The 16227-nt window shown below is 37.2% G+C and overlaps 1 long non-coding RNA gene across 1 annotated transcript in view; it reads left to right on the top strand.

The window, feature by feature from the left end:
• The first annotated feature begins 819 nt into the window (after positions 1-819).
• Positions 820-16227, top strand: part of LOC122802749 — a 1061850-nt gene continuing 1046442 nt past the window's right edge. The window contains exon 1 of the long non-coding RNA XR_006364973.1: positions 820-1770. This is a non-coding gene — a long non-coding RNA (uncharacterized LOC122802749). The remainder of the gene's footprint in view (positions 1771-16227) is intronic.

Below are 16227 nucleotides of genomic sequence, written 5' to 3'. Positions count from 1 at the left end.
TCATTGTTTGCGATCTATGCAGTAGATTACATAATTTATGGGGTGAGATGAGGTGGTAAAACCATCCTAAAAATCGATAAAGCTGGAGGAGAGATTGAGACTAGCAGACAACCTTATTTAAAAATCCTTGACACTTGGGGGTCTGCCATTGCGTTTATGGGTATTCACGACAAAATTGTCCCTAGTTTCCCTTCCTTACTATGACAAATGCACGGTTAGCACACCATTTTACTCCAAGAACGCATATAATCTGTTGTGTTAACGTGCACGATTTCTTCTTCATTAACGATACAGACATCTTTCAGTAGCTATCTTCCTATGGAATACCAGATATAATTATTATTCAATGCACTCGGATACCTTACATATTATATAGAAGCCGGTATTGAATCATACCCTATATTAAACAAAATATGTCACATAGACTTTTAGACTCTAAATTACAGCTAACAGACACTGATTGCCGCAGCATTCAGCGTGTACAAGTGGATATTCTAGGAATACTCACACTTACACTCGGAGAATTAAAATAGTAAATTGTGTATAATATTCTTGGAGTGTAATAGCAACAAGTTTCAAGTGAAATTATAAGGTTTGATAGTTTGCATTACGTGGCCCAGCTCTGTGAGTGTTTGTGTGTGTGTGTGTGTGTGTGTGTGTGTGTGTGTGTGTAGTGGTTGTGTTTTGAGTTTATGTTGTTTTTTTTTTTTTTTCACTGAGCTCACGCAAAAAGGGTGCATAATCTGGACAATCTGAAAAGTAGACAATTTATCAACCAAGGAAAAAAAGAAACTTTTTACCAGTGAAAAAGCGCGTCATTATTACAGTATTATGAGTATAAAACAACTAGGATCTCTGTCTCGGTTGCTTTAGGGTACCCAGGCAGCACTATGCGAGAACACGCACAACCTCTGAAGCCTAATAATTTCCAACACAATCCCAATCACACAAAAGGAAGGCCTTCATCATCACGTGAAGTCGGCAGTGCGTTTGAAAGGTCTCCTTTGCAGAATACTAATCAACCTGTTTCACACGGCATCAAGCCCAGCTGGAGGAAACTGTGCAACAACAGAAAATAAGCAAGTGCACCCCTAAGTTTCTGCTGCTTCACATTTTGCAAGGCATATATATCAGGAATTCAGTTTGGGGCGTACAAGGACTTCTGGAGCTTGATGTCTTTGTGCTGCTTTTTGATGTATACCTGCATGTGTACGTGGACTTGCAAACTATATAACCTCGCAGTGTGAATGAAGTCAGATAGTGCTTTTCCTAATGCATGGATTATGTTCTGTTTTTGCTCTCTCCACCAAATCAATAATACATAATAGGTTGGGATCGGGCATGTAAGCATTGGAGATTTTTTATTCAGTGTGCCCTGAGATTTTACAGTCTGAGAGAGAGGAACCCCGCTTTCAACTCTGACAACTTGGCACGAACCAATGCAGATGCTCTTCAGGTTTTGCCTGGGTCTTTCATTTTTTTTCGTTAAAAAGACAATCGGCGTCCATCATTGCACCAAACGAAAAGATTATTAATAATAATCTGCTCTAGCAGCTCTGTGTGACATGCAGTCTCTCATCTCTCCGGTGACCAAGGCTATTTTGGTGGCTTTGTTTATTTTTGCCATTTTATTAATTCTGTATGTGATTCTCTGGTATATCTGTCGAGATGTTGATTGCGATCACGGAATCTGAATTGGAAAACTGGGCACGGATTAAGAAAAAAAAGAAAAAAGAACTGGCGCTGACCTTCAGAGATCAGGATGACATGGTGAGTCTCTGCTTCTTGTCTGTAAACCGTCAAGAGAAATAAAATGAAAAGGAAAGAAAAGGAATATTGTTGAAAACTGGGTGACTTGGAGACACGGGGAAAACGATTACAATTCTGATAAGGTATGGAGGGTTACAATAAAGTTACAGTATAGTCCCGGTTTATTCTCTGATTCTGATAAGTGTTTCCAATGGTTTGTACCTCTGGGGGAAAGGAGAGGGACAAAGAACACTGTAAGCCACTAATAGTGCACTGTGACTTGTTTTGAATTCAGTGCACACATATAGACACACCTCCACTACTAACCCCCTCCCTCCAACCACTACAATCACAACACGCACAATTAGGTAAGAGCTCTCTCTCTCTCTTTCAGGCACGCATATTACTAACACCAGTACTTAGGGCAAGTTACTGTCAGGGACCACTGCTGTAAATGATGTCAGTGATGGGGCACCGAGTTCAGGGGCCTGAGATGACTTTGGAGCTGGTCCTGGACTTAACACTGCTCCACTTGTGGAAACCATAAATCCATGTGCAAGTGTCCAAGATCGTTTACCCCACCCCCCCCCCCCCAAATCACCCAGATATCCTTATTCTTTACTACAAATGAAAAACAGAGAGGAAAAACAAGTGAAGACAGCAAAAACAGTTGTGTTTATTATAAAGTGTCCGCAATTAAACCTAGTGGTGGTGGGTATAGTATTCGATGTAGTCTGTCTTTTTGGGAGAATGCAGGTGGCATATAACGGATGCTGGCAGCACTGTTGTGTAAGACTGGGACATGCTGCTGCGCGAATTAGTGACTTGGAACTATAGCTGAACTTTCTCTAGTTACTGTAAATTGCTGTTTTAACACATTGTTTTCTGTTATATATCTCCTTCAGATACGCAGTTGTCAAAGTCACCGACCATATATAAAGATAGATACGTATCTGTCTATCTATCTACCTACCTGTGCGCGCGCGCGCGTGTGCAGTATGTATAGATAGTGTATATATTATATATAATGCAACTATATATGTGTGTGTGTGTGTGTGTGTGTGTGTGTGTGTGTGTGTGTGTGTGTACATATATATATATATGTGTGTGTGTGTGTGTGTGTATATTATACACAGAGGAAGGTGCAAAGTAAATGGAAGTCATGTAAGCACACACACACGCACACACACAAAAGGGCAGTGGACCCACACTTCTGGAAAGATCGGTTTCCTTATAGCACGATAGTTGCTCGTCAGTTGCTGTAGTGCTTGTGTGTATGTTGTAAACAATCTGATGTTTTAATAAGTAAATAAAATACTGACCCTTCAATTAACATGAAAAGGAGAATGAAATAGCCACTTCACCCATAACAGCAACATACACACAGTGTACACGTTTTCTTTTATATATATATATATATATATATATATATATATATATATATATATATATTATTTGCGCCCCCATCCACTCCGTACCTTTCATCTGATCACCGTGAAGAAACCCGCCATAGAACTAGCAAAACTTAATAATAATAATAATAATAATAATAATAATAATAATAATAATAATAATAATAAAGACTAAAACATCATCAGTGGTATAACGAAGTAAAGCTGTACAATGAAGGTATTTATAATTTGGCTTACTTTATAGAAGTATAAACGTCTTAGAAATATTATGCACAGGAATAATAGAATGGCTTATGCAATATGAAGTTAAGACAACTAATTGAATTAAATCCAGTTTTGGTTCAATGCTTTCTTTCCTTAGCATTACACCCGGTTTGCATAACCGGAGATTGTAGGCTTTTGGGATCCCTTAATATTTTTAGGATGTCTGTCTCGATAACTTGGTGCTCCTGCCACACGATAAATGGCAGGATATCTAAGCAGGAACAACGTTTCCAGCTTTTCTTTGATGACAGCTGGAAACTGTGCTCATTAACTATAGGTAAACATTGCTAATTTAAGTACAAACAGCGTTTTAAGACAGTTTTGGGGAACACCACCGTTTTGCAGAGATTGATGGTAAAGGCATCCCACAAAATTCCAAGTTTTAATAAAAAAGTCCCTATTTTGACATATGACAAGGGAATCCTTCAGTACGCACGTACACACCTAATGTTAGTGCTATTAGATATCAGCAAGAGCCTGGAAGGAATTCATTTAAGTAGTATTTTTTTTTCTAAATAAGATAAGCAAATGTTAAAATTAAAACTGGATCAAAATAAAACGGTGAAGCCAAGCGCACAGTTCTGTGCTCAGACGATAGCATATAAGCATTTTATGGAAGACATAAGGTGTGTGAAAGCATTATCAGAACAAATGATTGCCTTCCTCTGTACCAAATATGCCCGAAGCATTCATTTCCTGAGCTAAAAGCTTGTAGTGTGGGTGAAACAAGATCTTATTTACAAAAAAAGTGTTTCCAAGACTATCTTAAGGTAAATAATAATAATAATAATAATAATACCTAAAATGGTATTTACAACATGACAATGTCTCACATTATTTATACATCAGAAATGAAATATGGCAACACATCTGTAAGAGTACTTAAATTACAGTGGTGGTGAAATGAAATGCCATTTAACTTTTATGGTGGTATGCAGTCTTTTTGAAAAGGATATCTCACTTTAATGAATAGTACAAAATTGACTTGTATTACTAATGTTAGTTAGAAGATAATGACATGTAGCTGCATTTTTCTGCAGTGAGCCTGAAGGGTTAATGTTCAGTCTGTGACAAGAACATTGCAAAGTTGTTTCTTAGTACCCCACTCCCCAGTAACACCCTACACCACTATCACCCTCCTGTCTTTGATGCATTGCTGCAAATACGGAAAACATTAACAGAAAGACTTGTGTGATAATAAATGCATTATTTTTCAGTGAGCATGATTTTAATACTGGCTTGTCTCATCATGTTGGACATTAATGCAATGTTTTGCCTTAGTGTTAAATGGCAGTCTCTTGCCACTCCACAAAATGAAACAGTGAAATGGATGACCACCAACTGGCTTGTGAGGAGAGCAAAAGGGAAAAATCACTTGCAGAAACTCAATTGTAAAGCCAGCCACTGTGAAAACTGGAGGATGCTGCACAGCTATGAGGCAAATGTTGAAAGTCTTTTAATTAACTGCTGTTTGCACATATGTAAATGAGTCATTAAAATGGTAACTGAGCAAAAAAACTGTGGCATCTGCACAAAATGTGTGGAGAATGTACTCTGTCAAGTTCAACTACATTCTGTTGCAGATTTATCTAAGGTGTATGTAGTACCCTAGTTTGGTATTTGGTTTCCTTTAATATAAACTATATAAAGTCATCTCTGACCTACTTTGCCACTCTGTTTGACATATTATGGCTAAAGTAACATTGCATTCAATGAAGGGGTGTGATTTTATTAGTACATTTACAGTCCATAGGCTTTCATTATTAGTATCCTGTCCAGAAGAGTATAGCAGTCAACACAAGACTCACCCTGCACTGCCCTGTACTGTGAAACATCTAATGTGTGCCAAGTGGCTTTAGTTTAACAAATCCTTTTGCATCAAAATAACTTGTAAAATTTCACACACCTTGCAGCCAATAGTACACTATTCTATCATAGAGCAGGACAGTACTTCAGAGAGATTACACATATTTTGAAATGCAGTAGCTGTAATATTATGTATGCAATGTCTGCAAACGTAACGACAGTCCCTGAAGTGCAGACTGGATTAATACATACAGCACCAAATGAGTCCTTCCATTCCCCTTCTTGATTTATTTAACTTCATAATTGTTGGTACTTCTCATAACATGTTTGTTTTGGTAATCCAGTTTTCTATTTCTTTTAAGTTTTTTTGTCTCATAATAGAAGTATAATTAAACAAGTGATATGTTGACTCCTCCTCTCCACTTCAAGTGCCCTCTTCCTGTAAATGATGTTTTGCATGTCAATACATTCGCTATCTTGAGTCTTCAGTCTAAAATGATACTGCATGTAATTGACTATATCAAACATGTACATTGTTTCCCAGATGTGTTTCAGTTCTCATGCTTTGTTTTATATAATTTTGTTATATATTAGTGCTTGTGAGAAGTTTTCTGCACTTTGTATATATACAGTTTTCTGTGTACTTTTCCTACCAACTTATAATCATGCGTTTTACTTTGTCCTGCTCTTCTTTATAAAACTGTGCCTGACAACAGTGCAGCCCATCTTTGTTGTTACTCCTGACTTACAAACAAGTTAAAAAGTAAGCAAATCAGCAGATTAATTTGCTACTTTGAAGATTTGCATTACTGAGAATTATGATGCAGTTACAAGGAAAACTTAACCCAGTGATCAAACATTACTCTTGGGTCACCCCTGTAAAGGGGTTGTGTGTCCAGTAGACCTACCTGGTAAACAAACGTGGTACTACTTATTATCATTGTAATATATAAGAATGACTGTGTGTGTGTGTGTGTGTGTGTGTGTGTGTGTGTGTGTGTGTGTGTGTGTGTGTGTGTGTGCAAATGAATGACGATTTTACTATGATTAATTGAACTGCACAATCCCAACCATAGCAAATTTTGAAAATGAATGCCCAAAACACAAAATGGTGAAAAAAAAATTAACTTTTAAACATTTTTTACATCAGGGGCAAGCCCCTGTACCCCACCGATGTGGGGCCCCACAGTCAAATCTATATATATCAACTTCCCAGTAGCACCGACTTGAAAAAAGGGATAAATCTTTCAAAAGTAGGGAAGCATTGCTGGAACATACTTAGAAGTCACATCAGCAATGATTTCCTATGGAAAACAGCAGTCAGTGTTATGTGCCTTGGCATCTTTTTTTTAGGCAACTGTTACTCAGGGAATTTCACCTCAGCCACCTGTATGCCTCACCTTACAGCAAGTACTAACATGGTTTAATGAATGCAAAATATGCATTGGCATGTTATACAGACATTTATGACAATAAGTTCTGTAGAATAGTTTAATCAAGACACATAACTACTCATGTTTTAAATGCATATTAATGCAACATATATGCTGTAAACCATCTGTTTAATCTGAAACAGAAAAAAAATACTGACGTTGTTTTCTGATTACTGAATGCAAAACAGAATGAAAAAAGCCTACATTATTTTCACTTTGGGTGATGTTGATGCTTTCTTGTTCCATAGCATAGGCAGTGATATGTTGTGGAAGTAGCCTTGTTGGTTAGTATTTGTACTAAAGACTGGAAGAAGACTAGATTTTTGGTGGGTGCTAGTACATAGAAAAGAGAATTCTGTAACCATGAGAAATGATTTCAGTTTGTTTTTCAGGTAGTTATTCATGGACTGCAATATTCTTTTGCCAGCTGCATAGCTTCCTCAGTTGGACTTGAGCTCATTTTTCAAAGCCACTCAGAAGTCATTTAAGCAGTCGTGAGGTCTACTTTTGTCACTCCCAGCAAGCAGGCAATGAGAACAATTTTGGCTTAACCCTTCCCCTGTGCAGGAGAAATGAGACCTATGTTCTTCTATGTAAGTATAAGTGCATAGTTCCATGCATTCATTGAATGAAGGCTACTGACAATTGCACCTTGGTCACCCAGTTTGCAGACCTGCCCCATTCTTCTGAAGAGCTGCTACAACATACACCCGGTTTTACCACCTCCATCTTGCTTTGGGAGCACCCATCCTCCCTGCTGTGTCAAGTGCCTGAGCCTGTAATCAAACTCAGGTCACCTTGGCCATAATCAGACTTAGGGGTTCACCTCTTAACATCACCAGAGCTGGCAGCCATGGATTGTAATATTATTTAGAAAAATTGTCTTTATAGCACTATGCTGAATAATATACTTTGAGTGCCTCTTGTTTTGAACATAGGCAAATGGAATTATTGTATATATATACACACACACACACACACACACACAAATATATATATATATATATATATATATATATATATATATATGGATTCACTTTATATCCTCGAAATACTGAAATACTGAAATTCAATATGTCGAGGCTATAAAGTGGAAACCTGAAAAGAACGAAAACTCAGAAGTGTGAAATTCAAAAATCTCGTATACCGGAGATTTTGAATTAATGCTTCTGGTGTACACAAACACACACCTTCCTCCCCACACACAAACACAAGCTCTGTCCTACATAAAGCTGCGCCCCTCACACCCACCTACTTAAATATTCTAACTCCGAGGTTGCACTACATACAAAAACACACAAAACACCACCACACAAGCTACAATCTCCTCGCACACACAAATCACAGCAACAAAACACACCAACACACACCACAGCTCCTACCTAAAACCCTTAACACATAAACATTTACTTGAATCCATTTACTTGAATCCATAACCACAGCGAAACACCAGAAGCGCTAATTCAAAATCTCCGATGTGCGAGATTTTGAATTTCGTGCTTCTGAGATTTTGTTCTTTTCAGGTTTCTACTTTATGGGCTCGAAATACTGAAATTCGATATTTCAGTATTTCGAGCTTCTAAAGTGAATCTGTATATATATATATATATATATATATATATATATATATATATATATATATCGTGAAGATCTGCATTCATTTATGAATCTCTCCCATAATTTTGTGATTGCATGAGAAGTGAGAGGTGAAAATACTTGGAGCCAAAAAAAAAAAAAACAGATGACAAGTGATACTATTGTGATGACTATTCAGCCATTTAAAACAATCTGCACTGAGCAGTAACTCTATAAATATTTATTCATAGAAGCACTGCACTGATAAAAATTAGCCAGCAAGCAAATAAATAATAAATTATGATCTTATATGTAATTTTTTAAAATAAATCTTCACTGTAGTATAATAAAGCAAAAGAAACAAATCTCAGTTGACACAATCATAAATGAATTTCTGATTTGGTACAGAATCTTATTATAAATGCCCATTGCATCTCACTTGTATTTATGTTCTGGTGCTTATTTATTTTGTACACTCCTATTACATTGTTTACATTGTATGCATAACTTGTGCTACTGGCAATTCCTTTGTACAAAACTAGGGCAGCCATACAAATGTGCATGAAGAAACCACCACTGTACAGAATTGCATGTGGATGTTTTCAACCTAATCTTATAATACTCTTATGGCATAACATCTTGCTTGGTTGTATAATAAATGTGTGTCTTATCTACTATATAGTACTTTCAGCTTTTGTCTCTGCACACATGTGCCCAGGTCATGGCTGAAAAGGGTCATCAGACCAGTCCACTTACCCAGCTATCAAACAGTAATAAATAAATAAACTTGTCAGTATTCAAAAATGTATACAGTTATCGGTCTTTCTACTGCATGTGCCCATTGCAAATTGGGCACTACCAATGATAACAAGTCCATCCACATAATACAAATGCAGTACAAAGAATAACTATAAGGGTCACAAATGAGAGAAATGTAAGCAGTGCTGATAATATATTGTATAATCACTGACGGGGACAGTGCTTGCATACAGTCAAATATGCAAGAGTCACAAAGTGGAGAAAGGAAAGCAATACTGCATCTAAAAAGATCTCCCTTCTGTTGTAGTTAACATTAACAAATCGACACAAACTGTGAAATTATACAAAAGAAATGCTCATGAACCCAGGATTTAAAAAATATTAAGACTAAATTAAGAAACACAGACAGTAGCTGTAAGCTACTTAAACAATTACAATTATGCCTCTGCTAACTTGACATTGTATAGCAAAAATGCATAAGTCGTAGTACTCACCGTACCTCACCGCTGACCTGTTCCTGTGAAGGTGTAGTGTAGCAGCAATTGTCTTTAAAATATATATCAAAAGTACTATACATCCATTCTCATCATCATGGAGGAAGACGTGTGCACCCATTCTCATCATCATGGAGGAAGACGTGTGCACCCATTCTCATCATCATGCAGGAAGACGTGTGCACCCATTCTCATCTTCATGGAGGAAGATGTGTGCATTCATTCTCATCATCATGGAGGAAGATGTGTGCAAACATTCTTATCATCATGGAAGAAGACGTGCACCCATTCTCATCATCATGGAGGAAGTCATATGTGCACCCATTCTCATCATCATGGAGGAAGACGTGTGCACCCATTCTCATCATCATGGAGGAAGACGTGTACACCCATTCTCATCATCATGGAGGAAGACATATGTGCACCCATTCTCATCATCATGGAGGAAGACGTGTGCACCCATTCTCATCATCATGGAGGAAGACATGTGTGCACCCATTCTCATCATCATGGAGGAAGACGTGTGCACCCATTCTCATCATCATGGAGGAAGACATGTGTGTACCCATTCTCATCATCATGGAGGAAGACATGTGTGTACCCATTCTCATCATCATGGAGGAAGACATATGTGCACCCATTCTCATCATCATGGAGGAAGACATATGTGCACCCATTCTCATCATCATGGAGGAAGACATATGTGCACCCATTCTCATCATCATGGAGGAAGACGTGTGCACCCATTCTCATCATCATGGAGGAAAACGTGTGCACCCATTCTCATCATCATGGAGGAAGACATGTGCACCCATTCTCATCATCATGGAGGAAGACGTGTGCACCCATTCTCATCATCATGGAGAAAGACATATGTGCACCCATTCTCATCATCATGGAGGAAGACATATGTGCACCCATTCTCATCATCATGGAGGAAGACGTGTGCACCCATTCTCATCATCATGGAGGAAGACATGTGCACCCATTCTCATCATCATGGAGGAAGACATGTATGCACCCATTCTCATCATCATGGAGGAAGACGTGTGCACCCATTCTCATCATCATGGAGGAAGACGTGTACACCCATTCTCATCATCATAGAGGAAGACGTGTGCACCCATTCTCATCATCATGGAGGAAGACATGTGTGCACCCTTTCTCATCATCATGGAGGAAGACATGTGTGTACCCATTCTCATCATCATAGAGGAAGACATGTGTGCACCCATTCTCATCATCATGGAGGAAGACATGTGTCCTAGAATCTTCAAGATGTGAACTGAAATGTGAAAGAAATTGAGTTTGCCCATACAATGGTATTATTTAAAATTTAAAACTAAGTATTTAAAATTAAATCATTTATTTTTTTTAAATAATGCAGCTATACAATGAATAAATATATTATGAAATAAAAAAATAAAAGTGTGGAAGAATACTTTTTTGTACAGTAATATGGAAGGACACAAAAGTAAGCACACACACACACACACACACACACACACACACACACACACACACACGCACGCGCGCGCGCGCAAAATAAAAAAGATAATTTTACAAAAGTAATCAAATTGTATAACAGTAATAACCCATGGCTAGTTGTGGAAAATTCTTAGTTTACTCATAATTTGCTTTGTTTGGTCACTAAAGCTAAATTTGATAACAAAACCATGCCAGCTGTGATAAACTATGTATTACCCATACCCAGCCATGAGCTATTTTAAAGTAATGCACACAATCGGTTAATTGAATAAAAATAAAAAATAAAAAAGAGGAAGATTTCATTTACACACAAATGTTGTTAGCTCAAAACAACATAAGATTTACTTTTAAATGCAAGTTGTTATAATATTTGACTTGCAATAAATTATTAACCTGATTTTCTCATTTGAAATCAAAATTCAAGGGTTGAACAAGAAATATGCAGAATTTACATCTGTACTACCCAGAATCCTATCCCACTAATAGATTGCATATTTATGCATTATATGTCAATCTCAATCATATTCCTCTAACAAAAATAACCAAACTCTTTGTGTACCCAGATCCCTGACAACTGGGTCGACTGTTAGGGGTATATTATCAACATGGTAATTAGCCAGGATAGTTGACTACCCAAAGAGTACAATTATGCATTTCTTAGCATTGAGGCTTTGGTATTATTTGTTAGTCAGAGATAGACCCTCTTGAAGACTGCTAGTGTCTGTAGTGGAGTCAATGATAACCCCCAGCCTGCAATAATCTGCAAACCTAGTCAGCCATAAGCCTTCAACATTTGCTTCCATATCACAGAAATAGATTCCCAAAAGGAACGGGGCTAGTACTGAGCCCTGGGGGACTCTGCTAGTGACTGGTCTTTTGGTGGAGATGGTCTCAACTGTTTTGACCACCTGGTTCCTATCAGTGAGCCAGTTGGCTATCCAGTGGGTGATAACACTTTTGCTATATTGGGTTTGCATTGTAGGATGAGAAAACAATTTATACATTTATTTACATTTGTTTACTGGGAAAATACGACGGAGCAAAAGCCCCTTTTCAGTAAAGGTCCAGGGAGATAAGCTCCATGAAATTGTTAATATTACATACACAGATAAATTAATAATTATTTAATACCAGTATGAGTATATTTAAACAAGGTACACATCAAGTAACAAAGCAGTAGTTTGTGATATTTAAATGAAGCAAAAAGCTAGTAACAAATTATACTTTACAATTCAAGAAGTACTGACATCTATGACACGTTTGATAACATTTTAGACAAAACACGACACAAAGCATAGTTTGTAGTCTAGGTGAGGGTAACAAGAGCAGTATGTAATAATTTCTGCAGAACGTGTGCACGATATAGTGAGATGTAACAGAAAATATCATTATATAATGCAGTGGGGTACACCTGCAATTAGTAATAGTGGGGGATGGATAAAAATAAATAAAACAGAAACTGGAAATGATTAGCAGAAAGCTGTGTTTATGGATGAAGGGATACCGAGAAAGACTATATAGCATCTGAAAAAAATATATAATGGAAACAGTGTTAAGAAAGGATGTATGTGAAAACAACATAAAAGATAGCTGGTCAAAGGAGGTGCAGGAAACAAGGGTTAGGGGAGTAGTAAAATATCATATTATTATTCCCAAAGGTCAGAATTATTAACATTGCAGCAAATTAAAATTGAAAAATGTGGGAATTGTTATGGTAGACTTGATCATGGATGCTACTGAGGCTATCCTGAGGTGAGAAAGCAGTGCTGGAGCCGTAATGTTAATGTTGAGTTGCTGAGAACTCTCAATCATCCTCGGTGACAGGAGGAATTTGTTCTACAACTTTGTGACATAGCTGGAATACAGGCAGTCTCCAGCTGTATTGTAGGACTGTGATGGTAGTAGAAGGAGTTTTTCCTTAGCGCAAAGACTTTTATAGGACACATATTTCTGTAGTAGATTTTTCAAGGATGGACATTTATCAGGGTGATAAATAATGCTGTAAGCTGCTTGTAATTGTAAGTATGAAAGATAATGTGGTACTTCCATCCAGTTTAGCAACTGTAGAGGTACACTGTGGTGAGTTCTGAATGGTCGGTTGTCAACAAATTTGGTAACTATATTGTAACATTGCTCTAGTTTGTTTGGTTGAGAAGAGTATTATTTGAAGACTAGTGTCTATCTTGCAGACGTCTATCATGAAATATTTTGTTCTGTAAATGAGGCCTTTCTTTTGATGTTGTTAGTACCACCCAAACATGTTGCTCAAACTTTAGTTTTCCAACTAGTATAACACCTAGAATTTACTGTGTTGGTTGATTTATATAGTAAAGTTATTAGATGAAATTATGGTGAAGGGAGTGTTAGTATTTCAATACTGTATTTGTATTTTTTGTTGGGGGGTGAGAAGTAGTTGCACTTTTTGTAAGCATGTTTAAATACTGGTGAAAGTACTTTGAGTTAATTTTTTCCAGTTCCTGGAGGGTAGTGGTCAAGAAGATGAGAGTCGATTCATCAACATATAAGACAACAGTGACAAGTCTGCTACCTATAGGTTGTTGATAAATATGGTAAATAGGAATGGGCCCTGAAATGATCCCTGTGAGACATCTACTGAGACCGGGATGAAGATAGAAAATTCATTTTGTCATTTCACTGATTGTGATCTATTATGCAGGTACCTTTGGAACTCGGTGGAAGTGGCTATGGAGAACAAAGGCAGGTAATTTTATCTAAGCATTTGCTTTGTGAGAAAGTATCACAGGCCTTGGAAAGGTTTGTTGCAGAAACCACTTTGCTTGCATTCCTGTTGAAGATTATTGCATTGAGGCAGCTGAATAGAAAGGTACTTGTGTTATGGCAGGGACAAAAAAAAACATGCTGTGTTGCAGACAGGAGGTTAAAGACTGGAATGTGTTTCTGATACTGCAAGTGAATGCACTTTTCTAAGATTTCAGACAGAGAACTGATGTAAGAATGTTTCCAGAGTGATGGCATGTAAGATTTCTGGACTGGATCTATTAAAGAGGATGGACACAGGGTATGCAATATTATTAGTGGCCATATTAATATATTCTAAGGGAGGTTTGTCAACCTCTAGTGTGGTGCGTTTTAGTCTAGACAATTATTTTTTGATAATGTTGATAGGAAGTATATTTGGAGTGAAGGTAGGATTTTAATTATTAGTTGCAGATTGAAATGTAGGGGTGAATGATCTGAATTTGAGGAGCAGGTTTCTTTTAGTATTGTACAAATTACAAGTGATGCTTTAAGTTGACTAACTGGGGAATTGGTTGGGTTTTGAAGATCTTCCAGGGTGTAGAAGATGATTGAGATTTTTCCTGAAAAGCTTTTGACTGTTTTGTTGAGTATTCTGAAGGTGATGATAAGGTTTTTTTTTCTTGTCCATGATGGCAATGGATTTAGTAATATTTCTTGGGTGTCAAAATGTTTGAAGGTTTTGATAAGTTTTAATGGGTTAGCCATGTTTACCAGTACCAGTCTCATTTCATCACAAATTGTTTGGTATTTCTTGTTAGTTATGGAAAGGGATTGCACTGGACTCCTTTCTTTCTGATTTGACCTTGACTGTTTAGAATAGATCTTGTTAAATATTAGTATGGCTCCATCTACAAGTAGTGTTTTAGTACATTATAGCTATAGTGTTTTAAGGTTTAGATGACAGTGTTTTTTTATTAAATGAAGATATGCTGTGGGATATGTTAAACTGGTGGGTTTTTTTTGAATTGTCATAATAGACATCTAGCAGCATAAGTGGTGCCACAGTTTATTACATTATAAGGAACGGTTGTTAGTATCCAGTCTAAAGTTATGTGGTTACATGCACCTCAGTCCTGGCTCTTCACTCTCTATTTCTGATTTTGTCTAATCTGATAGATAAGTTATTGGTTTAAACCATACAAGTCTATATTGGGTGGAGATGGTGGGAGGCTAGCATCTGCATTTTATCAATCAACATTTAGGTGTCCCAGGATGGCAGTTTTGTGAGAGATATTTGGTTACTCAGTATAAGATGTCTTCAGTTATGGTAATGTTTTGCCAAGTGGGATGCATAGTGCAATAATGCATAGAACTTTGTGTGGGCTAATGTGCAGGAAAGTAATGAGTTTTTCAAATGTATTGATGTTTGGGATTTTGTGGGGGTATGATGATATGTTAAGAGTATTTGGAAACAGAATGACCACTCCTGCTTTTTTGCCAGTTCACTCAGCTGTAATTGTGCTATATCCCAGAGAAGGAAATTCACTTCCTAGATATATGGTTTTAACCATGTTTCAGAAAGCACTAGGGCATCTGGGGAGTTATGAGCAATACAAAAGTGGAGTACACTCACCTTGTCACATATACTTCTTATGTTAATGTGCAATAATTAAAAATATTTTTTTTGTAGGAGAATGTAAGATTGATGTTTTGGGGAGTGAAGGACTAGGTTTGGGCTGCGTGTCAAGGCATAACTGCAGTGTTGTGGAGAAATGGATGGCACAGGTCAGGAACTTGGCTTTACTTTTTACCTTTATGTAGACGTTTGCCTGAGCTGCTGTAAATGTTAGAAGTTTTGGTTTATAGAAATGATGGTATACAGTGTGGTAAAGGGAGTGAGAGATGGAGAAATGGGAAAACATTTCATTTATGGCATAATAACGATTGGTGCAACTCCTTTTGTAGTGATGGGATGAGAATTTTGCTAATCTGTGATGAGTGCAGGAGCAGATGGGGAAGGAGTTTGCATGGGAAAAGGGTGTCTTAAATCAGAAGTGTATAATTCCTGAATAAGTACATGCCTAATGAGTAGAAGGCATATTGAGGTGAGAATGAATGTTTGTTGCATTAAGAGTTACAGGAATGGGAAAACCGCAGTAGTGAAAAGGCAAAACTAGCACAGGGTTAAGGGAGTACAGGATGTGAGTAGTGAGACGTAATATTGTGCACAGGTAGTATATGAAGGGGGATAAGTTACATGAGTGTAATGATTAGTAGCTGGGTACTGAAAACAGTGAAAGAGATTAGTAGCAGTGCAGAAATAATGTAAGATATCTTCATGAAGGACTATAAGGATGGGGTGACTATAGAAATGATTACATTAGCAAGCCTCATATGGAAAGGAATACAAGTGAGTGATAGGCTTGTTGATAATTTACTACTTTAGTGCAGGCTTTTGGTTTGTGAATTATATAGTGCTAGTAACTATGTTCTTAAGTCTATGTAACTGTTGTGATTAGTTCTGTT

This window comes from Protopterus annectens, chromosome 5.part0, assembly GCF_019279795.1.
Source record: "Protopterus annectens isolate FY-2018-M chromosome 5.part0, PAN1.0, whole genome shotgun sequence".
Classification (NCBI taxonomy): domain Eukaryota; kingdom Metazoa; phylum Chordata; order Ceratodontiformes; family Protopteridae; genus Protopterus; species Protopterus annectens.
Note: the sequence above shows the minus strand (reverse complement) of the source record. Positions and strands in the feature narration are given on the sequence as shown.